This window comes from Eurosta solidaginis, chromosome X (genome assembly GCF_040869045.1).
Source record: "Eurosta solidaginis isolate ZX-2024a chromosome X, ASM4086904v1, whole genome shotgun sequence".
In the NCBI taxonomy this organism is placed as follows: Eukaryota; Metazoa; Arthropoda; class Insecta; order Diptera; family Tephritidae; genus Eurosta; species Eurosta solidaginis.
The window spans coordinates 151,659,011-151,678,462 of NC_090324.1; the positions used below are offsets into that span (position 1 = coordinate 151,659,011).

The 19,452-nt window shown below is 37.1% G+C and overlaps 1 protein-coding gene across 17 annotated transcripts in view; it reads left to right on the top strand.

The window, feature by feature from the left end:
• rho-5 (rhomboid-5) overlaps positions 1–19,452 on the top strand; it is a 1,371,034-nt gene that overhangs the window by 25,528 nt on the left and 1,326,054 nt on the right. For 8 of the 17 annotated variants that reach the window (XM_067758076.1, XM_067758074.1, XM_067758090.1 and 5 more), the window contains exons 3-6: positions 5,622–5,968; positions 6,027–6,154; positions 6,212–6,298; positions 6,369–7,167. The exons of 8 other annotated variants lie outside the window; for them this stretch is intronic. The gene's annotated coding sequence lies outside the window, so the exon portion shown is untranslated. The remainder of the gene's footprint in view (positions 1–5,621; positions 5,969–6,026; positions 6,155–6,211; positions 6,299–6,368; positions 7,168–19,452) is intronic. One more of the 17 variants, XM_067758073.1, reaches the window with a different exon arrangement.

Below are 19,452 nucleotides of genomic sequence, written 5' to 3' on the forward strand. Positions count from 1 at the left end.
AATTTTGTTAAATAACATTAATGATTTTATTGTACAACCGTTGTTAAATTGGTTGAAAAAGGACATGCGTGATTTATGTGTTGAATATTCTGAAGATATAGTTTTTGATACTTTTGTAAATCCTTTTATTGATATTTCTTCTGAATATAAACTTTTAAAGCATTTAGAAGAGATTAATTTGTATGAAAAACCATCTAAATTCGATATAAATCGATCAGTTATAAATAAGATCAAGTGTTGTCAAAACGTTCTTGAAGAACATGTTGATATGGTCTGTTACTACCAATAGAGTTCCAAATAAAAAAAATTTTTGAGAAACCACAAGTACTAGAAAAATGCTTGAAAAGAATGGAGCAATATAACGGCGATTCACATAACTTAAAAAATTTTGTTCAGGGAAAATTGTGGGCCAGTAAAATATGTTATTGTAAAGGCGAAATTTGTATTCCATATTTTCTTTATGTTGATGATTTTGAAATTAATAATCCACTGGGATCTCATACTAGATCACAGGCAGTGACTGCTTTAGACGTATCATACCCAACTTTAGAAAATTTGTCAAAACTAAATCATATGTATTTAGTCGCCCTCGTTAAAGCCGAACATCAAAAAAAATTTGGAAATGACTTGACAATAAGTTCGTTGATTAAAATTGTTGAATTCCTAATACAACCCTGCAAACCAATCGTGCATTTCACTCAATTTCTATGTACTATGTATACTTTGTATATAAGGCTAATGTACTTTACAATAACTGAAGAGATTAGCTGTATAGACATCATACCACTTTATTGTAACAGTAAGTTGAAATAAAGAGTTTAACCAGAACGGTCACGCGTTTTAATTCCGCTGCGCTTAAAAACCTTACAATTGGTTATGGGCCCAGATAGTAAAATCTGGTAAAATCTTTAATTCGGAAAAAATTAAAGACTAATTAAAGACAATTTGTTGTGTTTTTCGGTTGTTTTGCTTATCCGGTGTTAAAAGCAATAATCGCGGTATAATGGCGAATTTGTTATCGAATATTGAGAAGTTAAGTAGTGATAATTATTCTACTTGGTGCATACAAATAAAAAGTTTGCTAATTACGTTAGATTTGTGGTCTGTTGTAGTGGATTCTCCTCCAGAAGCAGAGGAAGCAAAAACAGCATGGTTGATAAGTGATAGAAAAGCACTTGCAACTATCGATTTGAGCGTTAAACCTAGTGAGCTTATACACATAAAAAGCTGCGTTACAGCAAAAAGTGCTTGGGACGTTTTTAGCGGTCTTTACAAATCAGACACGGCATGTCGCAAAGTAAATTTGTTTAAAAAATTAATTCGCTTTAAATTTTCAAGTAGCGGTAAATTTTCGGTCCAATTAAAAGAATTTTGCTGTATAATAGACGATTTAAAGGAAGTTGGCATAACAATGGAAGACGATTTTTTATCCATTTTGCTCTTATGTTCGTTACCAGACGAAATGGAAAATTTTGTGGTGGCAATCGAAAGTAGGGACACATTGCCAAAGTTGGATAAACTCACAGCAAAAATATTGGAAGAAGAACAAAGACATGGCGACAAGAGCAGCGGTGGAGAAATAGTTTTTTCAGCAAACGAAGCGCGAAGACGGTACGGAGCTGGTAGTAGCAAAAATGTAAACAGCAGCAGAGGTGGTAGCGGTGATACCGGCATTGGAAGCGGCAAAGGTGCGAGCAGTGAAATCAGCGCAGGTGGTGGCAGAGGGTTTGGCAGCAGTAATGATACGAAGACAAGGCAGAAAGAAAATAGAAAAACTAACGAGCCAGGCAAATACAACAACGTTAAATGTTTTCGTTGTGGGCGGAGAGGGCACATACGCTCACAGTGCTCTTCTTCAGGTAACAATTCGTTGGTAGATGAAAAAGCTTGGTCATTATTTGAGAGAGATGGCGATTTCAGCGGAACTTGGATCATTGACAGCGGGGCGACGTCGCATATGTGCAAAAATGCAAATAGTTTTGTTTCGCTTGTTCCTCTTAAACATAAAATTATTTTAGCGTCGGGTTCGTGCATTTATGCAAAAGGAAAAGGCACGGTAGAATTAAAAACAATTTTTAAAACAATGAAATGGCGAGATGTTTGGTATGTGCCTGATCTTCACTCAAATTTTTTTTCTATCAGCAAAGCAAGTGAGGGTGGTAATGTCGTGACGTTTGCACAAAATAGCGCGGTTATAAAAAATAAAAACAAAGACACTATTTTGACTGCTAAATTGGAAAGCGGAATCTATGTAGCAAATGTATTAGCTAGTAAAACTATAGAAAGCGTAAATGCTGTTAGTGATGATGTGAGTGACTGGCATAGGCGGTTTGGCCACATAAATGCAAATGATTTAATAAAATTAACAAAAACAAATATGGTGAATGGTTTAACTCTAAAATTTCCTAAGAAAATTGACTGTTTTACATGTGCAGTTTGTAAAATCCATGGTAACTACGCAACTTATGGTAACGTTTATACGAAAGATGTCTTGGAGTTGGTGCATACAGACTTATGTGGACCGATAGGTATTAACTCGGTGGGTGGCGCATCATACTTCATGACATTTATAGACGATTATTCGAGATATACAGCGGTTTATTTTTTAAAAAAACAAATCCGAAGCGTTTGAAATGCTTAAACTTTTTACTGCGATCGCGGAGAAGCAGACAGGCCGCAAAATAAAAACAATTCGTAGCGACAATGGGAAAGAATTTGTCAATTCCCAGGTCAAGAATTTTCTAATGCGCGGGGTATTCGACACCAAACTAATGTTCCGTATAGTCCTCAACAAAACGGCATTGCTGAAAGGGCCAACCGGACATTGGTCGAGATGGCGCGATGTATGCTAAACGCGTCTGGGTTGCCTCAATCGTTTGTGGGCAGAGGCGGTGAGTACGGCGGTATATATCCGGAACAGGTCACCTACGAAGATTTTGAAATCTGTAACACCTTATGAAAGGTTGGAATGGACGAAAGCCAAGCGTGTCACATTTTCGAACTTTTGGTTGCGATGCAGTGGTATTGCAAAAGGGTTCGAAGCCGCGTGGAAGTAAATTTTTGCCAAAGGGAATTAAACTAAAGTTCGTTGGTTATCATGCGTCAACAAAGGGGTATCGATTAATTAATTTGGAAAACAAATCGAGTACAATTGCACGCGATGTTATAATTTTTTGAGAGGTCTTTTGAGACAAATTCAAGAGATGAGGAAAACCGGGAAGAACCATTTTTTATCAGCGAAGAATCATTTTTAAGCCAAAATAAACACGGAATGAGTGACGATACGGTTGAAGAAGATGAGGAATGCGACGACGAAGAAAAAAAACAAGTAGATGAAGAAAAAGAAGTAGAAGAAGAAGAAGAAGAGGAAGATACCGAGTCAGATTATGAAGATGTAGCGATGGCTAACAATAAGCGAAAGCGAGGTAGGCCAAAAATCATTCGAACTGGGAGTGTAGGAAGACCAAGAAAGGTTTACTGCATGGAAGCTGATGCCGATTTGTTGAATAGTGTTGTTGACGATCCTAGAACGGTGAAAGAAGCATTAAACTCGTCAGAGGCGGAGAAATGGAAGGAAGCCATGAAGCTGGAATATGACTCGTTAATGCGTAATAGCACTTGGGACTTGGTAGACAAACCGGTCAATAAAAATATCATTGGTTGTAAATGGGTATTTACTATAAAACGGAAGCCCGATGGTACGGTTGAAAAATACAAGGCAAGATTAGTTGCATTGGGGTGTTCACAAAAGTACAATGTTGACTATAATGAAACATTTGCTCCGGTGGTACGTCATTCAACGATTCGTTTACTGTTGGCGTTAGCGGCAAAACACAAATTGGTTGTAAATCATGTGGACATTGTTGCAGCATACTTAAATGGGGATTTGGAAGAAACGGTTTACATGTATCAACCACCAACGTTCAAAGACGCAAATCATCCGAATAAAGTGTGCAGGCTCAGAAAGGCTTTGTACGGTCTGAAACAAGCTGGTCGTGAGTGGAACAGGAAAGTCACAGATATATTGTCGAAAATGGGGTTCGAGGTCGGACCCATCCGTTTATATTCGTCGCGATAAAAACAATATTAATATCATCGGTCTATATGTCGACGATATGATAATAGCGAGTTCCAGTACACAAGAAATGCAGGCAGTTATCAAATCATTAAATAAGCACATAGAGGCGGTCGATCGTGGTCCAATATCTTTTTATCTTGGGATGGAAATTGAAAGAGAGGGTGATCGTGGTGACATAACCATACATCAAAAGAGATACGTCGAGCAACTACTTCAGCAATGGGGCATGGCTGACTGTAAGCCAGCAGCAACTCCATGGGCACCGGGTACGGTTTTGCGAAAGTGCGACAAACAATGCGACGCGTTAGAAACAAAAACCTATCAGAGCTTAGTTGGTGGGCTCATGTATCTGGCTGTCATCTCTCGTCCAGATATTGCGCATATAGTTTCCAAACTGTCGCAATATAATTCGCATCTACATAAAGAGCATATGCAAGCTGCAAAATACGTGCTGAGATACCTAAAGAAAAATCCTGTCGGTAAATTAACTTTCTCTGCTAATTGTAAAAATTTTGTATGTTTCACAGATGCAGACTGGGGTTGCGATAGCGGCGATAGGAAATCCTTCACAGGATACCTTGTTCTAATGGCAGGCGGCGCTGTATCCTGGGAGTCTCGCAAACAGTCTGTGGTTGCCTTAAGTTCAATAGAGGCCGAATATATTGCGTTGTGTCAAGGTACTAAAGAGACGGTGTTCCTTCGTGGACTTTTAGGCGAGTTGGGCTATCATGAATATGCAGAAGGCCCTACGTCAATTTTGTGTGACAATCAAAGCGCGCAGTTCATGGTAAAAAATCCAATGGTGCAAAAGCGAAGCAAACATATCGACATTCGCTATCACTATATCCGTGAAATGTATGAATGCGGGCATATCGAAGTGGAATATGTACCAACAAATGAGAATGCAGCGGACATACTTACGAAACCATTGGGAAAGCAGAAGCATATTTATAATTGCAAATTAATGAACTTAAATATTTAAATTTGAAAGTTTCATGCACAAAATTTCATACCAAATTGTAAGGTTTTTAAGCGCAGCGGAATTAAAACGCGTGACCGTTCTGGTTAAACTCTTTATTTCAACTTACTGTTACAATAAAGTGGTATGATGTCTATACAGCTAATCGCTTCAGTTATTGTAAAGTACATTAGCCTTATATACAAAGTATACATAGTACATAGAAATTGAGTGAAATGCACGATTGGTTTGCAGGGTTGTATTAGGAATTCAACAAAAATACTTACTTCTTTAGAAGTTAATGGTTTAGAGCTAAATATAGACGGTACTAGTAAAAGAGTTTACTTTGTTTTAGGACTTGTATTAGGTGATAACCTTGGCCTAATACAAGTTTTTTACATAATAAAATTGAATCTAATACAAGTTTGTTACATATTTATCCAGTTGAGACTTTCGACGGTCCACCAATTAATTGTCAAACACTTCCGAATGGTCAATTAATGATAAGACCAAAGTATTTTTTTAAAAGTCCTGAATTTGAAATAGTTTTTAGTTCTAATTATAATTTTGTTTACCTTTAATTAGACGTTTACAAATAAGCTGGATTCGATTTACGAGTACATACAAATAAGCACATAATATTCTGAACAAAATGGCACCACCAACAGTGAATTTCAAGAGCCGGGAAGCTACTGTTTACTTCAAAACGTCGTATACATTCCTTCACAAGAAGAGCACCCTGAACATTTAATACTGCAACCTGAATCGCCACAACAAAGGGAGCATTTTCCAGAAACTGTTCAGTTAATTCAACACAACGAAATGCTGCAAAATACACAAATTGATTGGATTCGAAGATTCGCATGATGACCCTTTGGCTGATCTTCTAAAATCATGGAATTTATTTGAAGATCTTTATACATTTTTAACGTGTAAGTATTGATTTAATTTTTTAGCGAAGTGTACCTCATTATTGCCTTATTCTAGCAGTAAAAGGAATAACAGTAGAAGGGCTCAAATATGTAAAATCAAGGCATTTGGATGAAATATTCGGTGGGCGGAAGATTAACCAAAAAATTATATTAGAACAAAAGGTTTCATGCTGGCAAAACGAGCAAGTAAGAAACTTTTTTAATATTTCGCCAACTCAGAAATAAATGGGTTTATTTTTAAAGGAAGTTTACTACTTACGATGACGGCAGGAGGCAGAGAGTTGTAGAGAAACTAGCGAGAAATTTTTTCACGAACAAATTCAAGAAATAGTAAGTTCTAATTTTTAAAGATTTTGATAACAGCTGATTTTTCATAAAATATATTCAACTTTATTTACAGCCCTACAGCGTTCATAATATTTTATCAAATTCTGAACAAGGAAAAACAGTTTTGCAATTATACAACGAAACTAAAATGCTGCCACCGCTAGCAAGAACACATATCGTTCACAGCCTTATAGAATATGTTATAGAACATGGCAATATACTCACAGCGGAGTATCATTTATCTAATGTGAAACTTTGAGTACCTTATAGAAATCCAAAATAAGTATTTCTTTTATAACAATATAAGTTGTTCAATTACAGGATACATATTTTTCACAAACAAACAAAAAACTGGCACCGAAAGGTAAACTTTGGGACAGGCATCAAGGCCGTAAACGATTCGTTTCGAAACTTATACCGTTTTCTTTTCTGGCTATAGTGCTACGCTTTTTGTATGCCGCGCAAGGGTTGTTGTTCTATTCTAAAAAACAAGCAACGCCTTTACGGGGTATTTCGTTCTTTTGTGAAAATTGTTGCCTGCTCGCAACGCAAAAGCATTACACTTTTACCCTGTATAAAATGGCGGTGTGGCAGTGCAACTCTGTGAAACTCTCAATTCGCTCTTGAGTTCCACATATACTCTGTTAATATGAGTGCTCAAATCACCTTCCAGATTGCACATTCACGAGTTTAAAATTGCTTCGTTCTGCGCATCTACGTCACAGTTGACTGTTTGAGCAATGAAAGAAAGAGAGAAAAAAACAAAAGCTAAAGGAAAATGACGTAAGAATTGCCCATGAAAAAGAAATTATCTAATGTTTACATGCGCAATGCGCAATCTTCTTGTGTGATTTGTGATTTGAGTGAATATGGTGAGATGAAATGTTATTTGCATAGCGGAACGATACAAGGTGGTAGCATGGTGACATACCTACAAACATAAATAAAAATTTCATGTACTTTGTTTTTGTAAATTCCATGGACAAATGTCAAAATCGTACTGCGCCGTATTTTGATGTATCAAATCAAATAAAAAAAGCTTAAAACCAGCTGTCCCATGCTGCCACCTTGTATCGTTGCGCCATGGTTATTTGTATGCACTATAAATGTTGACAATTTTCTGGGGTAGGAGTAACACTATTAAGGCTTTACCATTTACTTAGGCAACAATTTATTTCAGAAAATAAAACGCTATTAATCAAAGTCCCAAGCGGCTGAAACTGCATAGCGAAACTAACATTTCAACGACTAATATTGGCCATGAAGATTGCGAACAAATACGTGTTGATCTAAAACATATCAGAAATTGGGATACTGTACTAAAAAAATGGAAGGAAACGGTTTAAAATAAAATAAATGTAAGGCGCGATAACCTCCGAAGAGATCTAAGGCCGAGCTTCTCTTCCAATTTGCGTCGTGCTCCTCTTGATTTTTCCCTACAAATTGGCCGGACGGGACCTACATGTTTTATGCCGACTCCGAACGGCATCTGCAAGGCAGATGAGTTTTCACTGAGAGCTTTTCATGGCAGAAATACAATCCGAGCACTTGCCAGACACTGCCGAGGGGCGACCCCGCTTAGAAAAATTTTCTTCTAATTGAAAAATCTTATTTCTAAAATTTTGATGTTGCTTTGCCCGGGAGTTGAACCCAGGGCATACGGTGTGATAGGCGGAGCACGCTACCATCACACCACGGTGGCCGCCATCGTTTGTTCAATTTAGATTTGAATTTGCACCAAATTTTAGATAAGTGGCCGATGTTCAAATACTCCAAAGCTTCTAATTTGGTATGTTTTTTGTTATAAACTTAAATAAATCTTAGAACTGCGTGTTAGATAATATACTAAAAACATTTATTTAAGGTTAATATTGACTATCAATTCAGTTTCCCAGAAAATGAACTAAACTTTTCCAAATGGGACGATTTTTGTAAAATACCTTCGGATCTCTTTGACCAAAGGATTAAAGACCCACAGAGCAAGCTTCTGAAAAAACGAGTATTTGAAAAGAAAGATACAATAAATACAGGTATAGTAAAAGCTTAGAATTTTACAAAAAAACAAAATATTGGAATAACTAAATTTTTACCTATATTGATTTTGTTACATTCGATTTTATTGCCAAGTGGAAAATTGATAAATGGGCGTCACACAAAGTTTACGATTTCCGATTCTCAGAAGGCTTTCACAGTTCTAGTTAGACAATCTAGTGAAGTCGGTGAAGTAGTTGCAGAGAAAAGAAAACTGTGCATGGAAAATAATTGTACCCTGCAACCATTTGTTATTGCTGTGGGTAACGAATTTAATTTTAAAAACTTTTATGTGACATTAGATGGAATTAAGTACGCATTTAATTCTTATATAGAGGCTGTACAATATTGCTTTAAATTAATGTTTGGGCTGAATATAAAATATCCAAATTAATGTAAAAGTGTATGGAAATTTTTGGAAAGATACTTATTTAATATAAAAACGAATGGCACGTATGCAATAATTAATACATTCATAAATGATATTAAAAATTTGATAGTGTCGTAATAATATAATTTTTTTTCTAATTTATTCATTCTCTACATGTATTAGTGTAACATAAAAATAAGTTGTAAATATGCATTTTACACAAATAACCAAGTCAGTAATTTAATAATTTATCATACACAGACCAATAAAAATCAACATAACGTGCAAAGAAAATGACAAAATCATAAAAGTGCCCATTAAAAATATAAAAATAAGATATATGTATATGTATGTATACATTTTTTGTATTAAAATGAATAAGAAATTAAATAAATTATTTATAAAAACTAGAAGGGCTTAACTAATTTGACACTAAGGCTGTGTATGAGATTACATAAATTATTACTAAAAGTTAAAAAAGAAGCAATTTAGATTTTTTCAGCTATAATTTTTATACTTGAAACCTACATTAAAAAATAATGTGTTATGCACAATGGTACCAAAATTATAGCGAAAAAGTTCAAGTTTTTCATACTCACTGCTTTATCGACATCCCAGGAGGAACCTTTCGCAAATTACCGAAGTTTTTGGTAGATAACACCTAAGTTATATTACTTAAAAGAACTGGGATACTTGTATCATATGCAGAAGGGGTTTGGTTGAATATTGTACAACGTACACAGGATAAGCTACCAAAGTAGTTTGGTTGAAAATTACCTGAGTTATAGGGTACAAAATTACCAAGAAACGATGTAAGAATTTACCTTGGGTAAATTAAACCATTGTTTGTCAAAATTACCCAAGAAGAAAGTTTAAAAAGCTTTTACTAAATTATTTTCGCTAAGATGATGAAAAACCTTAGTAGGTTAATTATGCCTAAGTTTTAAGTTGTGGTATACGCGATTTTAAGTTAATTTTGCAATAGTTTTTGTCTGTGTGTAGAGTAAACGCTTTAAATAATAGAGTACTAAAGTTGCTATTTATATCGTGTTTAAATGAAATTCTTAGATACGATCTTTTTAGTGTTCTAGTTATTTTTATTTAACTTTCTATTTTAATTACTTTGAACTTTGTAATTTTAAAATATTTTTTCAATATTTTAATTTTCAATATTGATTTTTCAATTCTTAAAAATTTTCATTATTGTGAAAAATTTTAAATAAAACAGATGCATACATTTAGGCGTATTAAAAAATATAGTTTAAAGTTTTTATAAATTAAAAAGTGGTTTCAATCTCCACACTGGCGATCGTGCCAGGAGCTTTGTGTCGCAATATTGAACGCTGATTTGTACACATAATAAATTTTACAGCTTAATGCAATTAAGTATCAAACCAAGGAATTATTTCCAATCAACCAATAAAAAGAAAGAACGAATTTAAATATAATGTGAAATATATGAGCGAAAGAATAAAAAATTGGTAATAACAACTTGATGAAACCCAAATCAAACGTCGAAAATTTAGCTAATTTAAAAAAAAACAAGTAAGGGAGGTTAAGTTCGGGTGTAACCGAACATTACATACTCAGTTGAAAGCTATGGTGACAACATAAGGAAAAATAACCATGTAGGAAAATTAACCGAGGGTAACCCTGGAATGTGTTTGTATGGCATGTGTATCAAATGAAAGGTATTAAAGAGTATTTTATGAGGGAGTGGGCCATAGTTCTATAGGTGGACGCCATTTAGGGACATCGCCATAAAGGTGGATCAGGGTTGGTTGACCCTAGAATTTGTTTGTACGATATGGGTATCAAACGAAAGGTGTTAATGAGTATTTCAAAAGGGCGTGGAGCTTAGTTCCATAGGTGGACGCCTTTTCGAGATATCGCCATAAAGGTTTTCCAGGGGTGACTCTAGAATGTGTTTGTACGATATGGGTATCAAATTAAAGGTATTAATGAGGGGTTTAAAAGGGAGTGGTGGTAGTTGTATAGGTGGTCGCCTTTTCGAGATATCGCCATAAAGGTGGACCAGGGGTGACTCTAGAATGCGTTTGTACAATATGGGTATCAAATGAAAGGTGTTAATGAGTATTTTAAAAGGGAGCGGACCTTAGTTCTATAGGTGGACGCCTTTTCGAGATATCGCCATAAAGGTGGACCAGGGGTGACTCTAGAATTTGTTTGTACGATATGGGTATCAAATGAAAGGTGTTAATGAGAATTTTAAAAGGGAGTGGGCCTCAGTTCTATAGGTGGGTGCCTTTTCGGGATATCGTTATAAAGGTGGACCAGGGTTGACTCTAGAATGCGTTGGTACAATATGGGTATCAATAGAGTATTTTAAAACGAGTATTTTAAAAGGGAGTGGGCCTTAGTTCTATAGGTGGACGCTTTTTCGAGATAACGCCATAAAGGTGGACCAGGGGCGACTCTAATGTGTTTGTACGATATGGGTATCAAATTAAAGGTATTAATGAAGGTTTTAAAAGGGAGTGTTGGTAGTTGTATAGGTGAAGGCGTTTTCGATATATCGACCAAAATATGGACCAGTGTGACCCAGACCATCATCTTTCGGGTACCGCTAATTTATTTATATATGTAATACCACGAACAGTATTCCTGCCAAGATTCCAAGGGCTTTTGATCTCGCCCTCCAAAACTTTTTCATTTTATTTTACTTATTATGGTAGGTGTCACACCCATTTTACAAAGTTTTTTTCTAAAGTTATATTTTGCGTCAATAAAACAATCCAATTACCATGTTTCATCCCTTTTTTCGTATTTGGTATAGAATTATGGCATTTTTTTCATTTTTCGTAATTTTCGATATCGAAAAAGTGGGCGTGGTCATAGCCGGATTTCGGCCATTTTTTATACCAATACAAAGTGAGTTCAGATAATTACGTGAACTGAGTTTAGTAAAAATATATCGATTTTTGCTCAAGTTATCGTGTTAACGGCCGAGCGGAAGGACAGACGGTCGACTGTGTATAAAAAATGGGCGTGGCTTCAACCGATTTCGCCCTTTTTCACAGAAAACTGTAATCGTCCTAGAGTCTAAGCCCCTACCAAATTTCACAAGGATTGGTAAATTTTTGTTCGTCTTATGACATTAAAAGTATCCTAGACAAATTAAATGAAAAAGGGAGGAGCCACGCCCATTTTGAAAATTTCTTTTATTTTTGTATTTCGTTGCACCATATCATTACTGGAGTTGAATGTTGACATAATTTACTTATATACTGTAAAGATTTTAACTTTTTTTTAAATATGACTTTAAAAAATTTTTTTTTTCAAAGTGGGCGTGGTCGTTCTTCGAATTTGCTAATTTTTATTTGGCATACATATAGTAATAGGAGTAACGTTCCTGCCAAATTTCATCATGATATCTTCAACGACTTGCCAAATTACAGCTTGCACAACTTCTAAATTACCTTCTTTTAAAAGTGGGCGGCGCACACGCCCATTGTCCAAAATTTTACTAATTTTCTATTCCGCGTCATAAGTTCAACTCACCTACCAAGTTTCATCGCTTTATCCGTCTTTCGTAATGAATTATCGCACTTTTTCGAAATTTTCGATATCGAAAAAGTGGGCGTGGTGATAGCCCGATATCGTTCATTTTATATAGGGATCTGAGATGAGTGCCCGGGAACCTACATACCAAATTTCATCAGGATACCTCAAAATTTACTCAAGTTATCGTGTTAACGGACAGACGGACGGACGGACGGACATGGCTCAATCAAATTTTTTTTCGATACTGATGATTTTTATATATGGAAGTCTATATCTATCTCGATTCCTTTACAATACAATACAATACAATACAATACCTGTACAACCAACCGTTATCCAATCAAAGTTAATATACTCTGTGAGCTCTGCTCAACTGAGTATAAAAATGAATTATTGAACGATTTGACGATTTGTGATAAACCCAATTGCAATTTAACAGAAGTAGAAAGCGAAGAAGTAAATACACATGGAAGTGATTCCAATAACAACAATGATAAATAAAAATCTGACATAATCAAATCAATCAGATTGTAATGCAAGTCAAGTCGCTAGAACTATTGATTATTGCTCTATAAACAGAATGGTCTCTGCTGGGTTTTCCTGTATTTGTCAGTTGGAAATATTTGTTTAGTATTGTGTGAAGCTACATATTATATATATAAGTAGTGAGAGAAGGTAGACATCAATTTGCAATTCGTACGCTACTTGCTTTCTAATTAAATTAACGCTACAAGTACTTGGTTGACATCTTCATCAGCTGACCAAAGGAATTGTGATTAAATGGTTATTAATAAAACACTCAAAAAAAAAAAAAAAAAATAACCATCTACAAAAAACAAACAGAGATCTCACCACAATAACGGTTAATATATAGACTAAAGATCAATCAAATATTAAATCAAATACGTAAATTTAAAAAACAATATTTAATATTGTCAGTGTCTGGGTGACAACGTCAATCTGATAGCGTAGAGGTCCACATAAGACAATTAAACAATAACGTTTCAGCGTGAGCGTAAAAAAAATAACAAAGTCTTTGCGGGAGGTGTCCCACCCAAAGTTGCCTATTATCGGTTTTATTTGTGCTGAAACTCTACGACGTATTATTTTGAAGTCTATTTGCGTGTAGAAACGCAGCGTGAGGAAAGTGGAACAAATAAACAAAAACAATTATCAGAGCGTATACAAAAACTACAATAAAAGCAGCTATCATTAAACAAATATCTACCAAAAAGAGCTGGAAGCAGCAGCAACAGCAACAACTACAAACACAACACCATCAAAATCCATTGCATAAATAACAGTTACGACAAGAAAATAAATATTCGCAATTATTTGAATAATAATATCATCTTTTATGTATGTATATTAAAATATAAATATTGTGACGAATATTAGCAAATTAAGGGATACTATCATCTCTAAGCCGATACTAAGCAGTGGCTCGTATGCACATCAACAAATCAATCATTATGTCTACCCATATGTCCATACGAGTAGCGGAGAGTGACGCACAAACACATGCATATATCTGACATACTCCCAAAAGTAGACAATCAATTGTGCAAGTACCACTCACATATACACGCTCATGTGCTATGAGAGAAGCTATAAAATCGTGCATCTGTAGTTATAGCTGATAAATTTATAGCTGATGGCTAACTAGTAAATTCTACAAATAGAAGTGCCTAGAAATATGTCAATGAGGAAACCGGAGAGTATAAAAGGTGGCAAAAGTTGAGGCAGGACAATCAGTTTGATTTAAGCAAGCTATCAGTTATGAAGTATAAGTGTACTTTCAAGTAGTCTAATAAAAGCCATTTTGCATTATTGAATAGTGGAGTTATTTATTCAACAGTTTAGTGATTCGAACGTTAGTAGAAAGTTGCAAATAAGAGGAATTGCACTAAATTCGTTACAATTGGTGTCCGAAGAGGAATTGTTGAATAAATTCCGGACGATTTTGGGTACAACAAGGACAAGGCAATGTGGAGTCAATTGACCGTCCAGCAACTGAAGAAGGAGTTGGAGAGCCATGGATTGAATACAACCGGCAACAAACTTCAGGCACGACTGCGAGAGGCAATGGAATTAGATGGAATTAACGTGGAAGAGTATGTCTTTCATCTTCATGGCGATGAGATAACAAAATTGAAGGAGAAAGATGAAACACCGCAGACAATGGTGAACACAGACCTGAACATGATATTGGCTGCAATATCGGCACAAATGTCAGAAATGTCATCACAAATATGTCAGCACAGCTCGAAGTACAAAAGAAAAATATAACATCGAAACTGGAATCGCAGGAGACACGCATAACATAAAAGATGGAAACTTAACTGGAAGAACAGAAGACATATATGACATCTCAGTTGGCTGAACATTTGAAAGCACAAGAGGCTCGCATATCTTCGCAGCTGGAGGCGCAGGAGATAAGGGCATCATCGAAGCGGGAGGCAGAAGATACAAAAATAATGCAGTTTTACAGGAATTGCAACTTAATCGCCCGGCTTTTTCAGCGAGTAATCCAATGGTAAAAACACCATCCTTGGTAGGTTCTGTTCCTTTCCAGGTGTTTAAGCTTCAGTTTGAAAAGACCACAACAGTGAACAACTGGAATGCTGAAGATAAAGTTGCAGCTCTATTCGTAGCATTAAAGGAGCCAACAGCCGAAATCCTACAGACGATTCCCGAAGGAGAGCGGAACAATTATGAAGCATTGATGGCCGCTGTAGAACGACGGTACGGAAGCGAACACAGGAAAGAGATCTACCAAATAGAATTGCCAAACTGCTACCAAAAAGCTAACGAGACTTTGCAGGAGTTTGCGTCGGATGTCGAAAGACTGGCCCATCTAGCAAATTCGGTCGCACCCGTGGAATACACCGAGAGGATAAAAAGCCAGAGCTTCATAAATGGAATACGAGATGTGGAAACGAAACGAGCTACATATGCGAATACAAAACTGACATTTGCTGAAACGGTATCGCATGCACTAACTCAGGAAGCAGCCTCACTTTTGTGTAAGCCAGCGTACAAAGCTCATCGCGTGGAAGTGGAAAGGCCAGACTGGGTAGACACAATTTTGGAAGCACTGAATTGGTCCCAACAGAAAAACTCTGGAGTTATGAAATGTTTCAAGTGCGGCAACCCAGGACACATTGCACGTCATTGCAGCACCGGCCCTAATAGTTCCAACAATGTGGGTGGACGTAAACGCAGAGCTGTAGGAGATGAGGAAATCTCCAAGTGCACTCAATCGTTAAACTAAAACGATTCAGCCGCAAGGGGCGACAGCTGGCTTCCTCAATTGAATGCCCCATAATCTCTATCTCGCAGATTGGAAGAAGGTCGGGCAATCTTACTGTCGGAGGACATGCGGATGGAAAGGAACGTTTACAGACTGTAGACACGGCTGCATCTCATTCCATAATTCGATCATATTTAGTCAACAAGAAGATAAGAGCATTGAATGGAGCAAGATTGCGTACAGCTATTGGAGAAGACACCACGGTTCTGGGAGAACTAGCATGTGAAGTCGCAATTGGGAACGTCCTGGTAGTACACAATTTTATAGTGGCAGAGATTGTTGATGAAATTATAATTGGAGTGGACTTCTTAATCGACCAAGGCATCAAGATCGACATGCAATATAAGAACATGGAGGTACCACTTAATTTCGGCTACGAGAGAGGCTACAGCAGTAAACGAGTGCTGGTGGAAGAGAGTCAGCAAATACCACCAAAATCAGAAGCAGTCATCTGACAAATTGTGGGTTGTCGAAGCAGCAAACAAATCAGCACCGAACATAATTGTAGGAAAAACCCTGGCTATGACAAAACAAGATGGATGTATTCCGGTAAGAGTACTCAATGAGTTCAAGTCACCGCTCAAACTGACCAAAGGAGCTATTTTGGGAAGATGCAAAGAGGTTGAAGTAGTTATTAAATGTGAACAGCTCCATGAACACGTTTCATCTAGTAATACTGATCTTTCAAATGACATCACGGCATGGATGGAGGGGCTAGAGAAATCCTATCAGAATATGGAAAAAAAATTGCTCCTAAAGTACACGAATATATTTGACCAGGATGGTTCCAAACCAGGCCGCGCTAACATTGTGAAACATCAAATTGACTCTGGAGATGCGATGCCGATCCGTCAAGCTCCACGAGTCAAATCAAACAAGAAATGAGCGACAGCGGCGTCATTGAAGGATGGAAAAATGAGGTTTTGCGTGGACTTCCGCAAGTTAGCTACCCATTGCCATGAATTAACGACACTATGGACTCGCTCTCTGGTACGAAATGGTTTTCCTCAGTGGACTTGCTACTGGCAAGTGGAGGTGAAGGAGGAAGACAAAGAGAAAACAGCCTTCAGCGTCGGAGATGGTCTTTGGCAATTTACAGTAATGCCCTTTGGACTATGTAATGCACCAGCTACATTCGAGAGACTCGTGGATTAGGTATTGAAAGGATAACATTGGAAAATATGCTTGGTGTACCTGGACGACATCGTCGTATTGAGCAAGAACTTTGATGAACATCTTAAAAACTTGGAGGAAGTTTTCCAGAGAATAGCTGGCGCTGGTCTGAAACTAAGTCCCAAAAAGTGTGCGCTGTTTAAAAAGGAAGTAAATTATTTGGATCACAAGGTAACGACAGAGGGCATCTGCACTGCGAACGAAAAGATAGAGGCTGTAAAGGATTGGCCAAGACCACAGAATCTGCATGAATTGAGAAGTTTCCTTGAGCTGTGCACATATTACCGCCGATTTGTACCAAATTTTGCCAGCATAGCCCATAGCCTCCACGAAAAAATAAAGCTTTTGAATGGAAGAAGGAGCAAGAAGAGCTTTTCCAAACATTGAAAGAGCGTTTGTACACTGCCCCATTTACGGCATATCCGATTCCAGGAGCAACATTTATTCTAGATACAGATGCGAGTGAATATGCTATAGGAGGCGTTTTATCACAACTGGTCGATGGACAAGAGAAGATAGTTTCATATTACAGCCGTTCGATTGGAAAACCAGAGAGGAACTATTGCGTTACACGGAGAGAGCTGTTGACATTGCTAGAGTGCATTAAATATTTTCACAAATACCTCTACGGCCAGCGATTCCGCGTCAGGACAGATCACGCAGCGTTGAAATGGCTTCTGCAGTTCCGTAACCCGGAAGGACAATTGGCACGGTGGATCGAGCGACTATAATGCTATGACTTTTCCATTGAGCATTGAAAAGGTAGTACCATTGGAAATGCTGATGCAATGTCACGAAGACCATGTAGTTTGGAATGCAAGCACTGTTCAAAGGCCGAGCCTAAGGAAGACATTATATATCTTCGGAAAATGACTATAACGTGTATGGATGAATGGGACAAGGAACAACTAAGAAAGTGTCAGCTAGAAGATACAGATCTGTCACATGTTATGCAAGGGCTCGAACGAAACGAAAGACTAAACAGAGAGGAGATGTCAGCAGAGAGTCCCATTTCGAAGTCATATTGGGCACAGTGGAACAGTTTAGAATTGATATCAGGTTGCTTGCATCAAGTATGGCAGAGTGAGGATGGTCAATGCAAGAAGAAACTGATAGTTGTTCCCGATAAAGAGGATTCCTGACGTGCTCAGCGAGCTGCATAATGGTCCAAGTGGAGGTCATATTGGAATCACGAAGACGCTCGAGAACATTAAGCAGATATTCTATTGGGTTGGTTGAAGTCAGTCGGTCACCGACTGAATTGCCAACTGCGAGGTTTGCAACAGAGCGAAAGGGCCCAAAACACGAAGTCATGGCCAGATGAAGCAGTATATTTCAGGTGCACCATTTGAAAGGATCGCCATGGATGTCGCAGGTCCATTCCCTACTAGCAACCGCGGAAACAAGTACGTGCTGGTGGTTATGGACTATTTCAATAAATGGCCAGAGGTATACCCAATTCCAAACCAAGAAGCGGAAAGAGTAGCAGAAGTGGTTACAAACGATTGGGCTGCAAGGTATGGTGTACCAATGGAGTTACATTCTGACCAAGGCAGGAATTTTGAATCAGCTGTGTGACAAGATGAAAACCAGATACGATAAAGCAATTATTTTGGAAGGGTTTCAAGAAGGAGATTTGGTGCTGTTATACAACCCACAACGAAAAAAGGTTTGTCCCCGAAATTGCAGTGTAATTGGGAAGGCGCATACAAAGTTGTAAAACGGATCAACGATGTAGTGAACCGCATACAAACCATTGGCAAACCACGAACCAAAATGAAGTGGTTCATTTGGAAAGGCTGGCAGCGTTTAGATCGAGATATTTGTTTGCTCGGGACGATAAGACTTAGGTGGAGGGCAGTGTGACGAATATTAGCAAACTAAGGGATACTATCATCTCTAACCCGATACTAAGCAGTGACTCGTATGCACATCAATAAATCAATCATTATGTCTACCCATATGTCCATACGAGCAGCGGAGGGTGACGCACAAACACATGCATATATCTGAGATACTCCCAAAAGTATGCAATCAATTGTGTAAGTATCACTCACATGTACACACGCATGGGCTATGAGAGAAGCTATAAAATCGTGCGTCTGTAGTTATAGCTGAGAAATTTATAGCTGATGGCTAACTAGTAAATTTTGGAAATAGAAGCACCTAGAAATATGTCAACGAGGAAACCAGACAATATAAAAGGCGGCAACAGTTGAGGCACGACAATCAGTTTGATTTAAGCAAGCTATCAGCTGCGAAGTATAAGTGTACTTTCAAGTAGTCTAATAAAGGCCATTTTGCATTATTGAATAGTGGAGTTATTTATTCAAAAGTTTAGTGATTCGAACGTTAGTAGAAGGTTGCAAATGAGAAGAATTGCAATAAATTCGTTACACTATATTCTTATTATTATTTTAGTAAACTCTTTTTTATAGGATTACTAGTTTATTTCACTGTTTTGTTAGTGAACTCTCTTTTTATTTAATTCAAAATGTTTCGTTCACCATAACATAATACACAAACATCTACACTTTCTAATAATTTAAATGATTCATTTATAAATATACCAAATGACACTTAACAACAAAATATTACAAATCAGTATGATAATTATAATCAAGATGAAATTTCAGCAACTTCAGTAAAACTTCCACAATTTTGGACTAGTTGTCCAGAAGTGTGGTTTATACATGCTGAAACACAATTTAGTACCACAAATATAACACAAGAGAATACCAAATA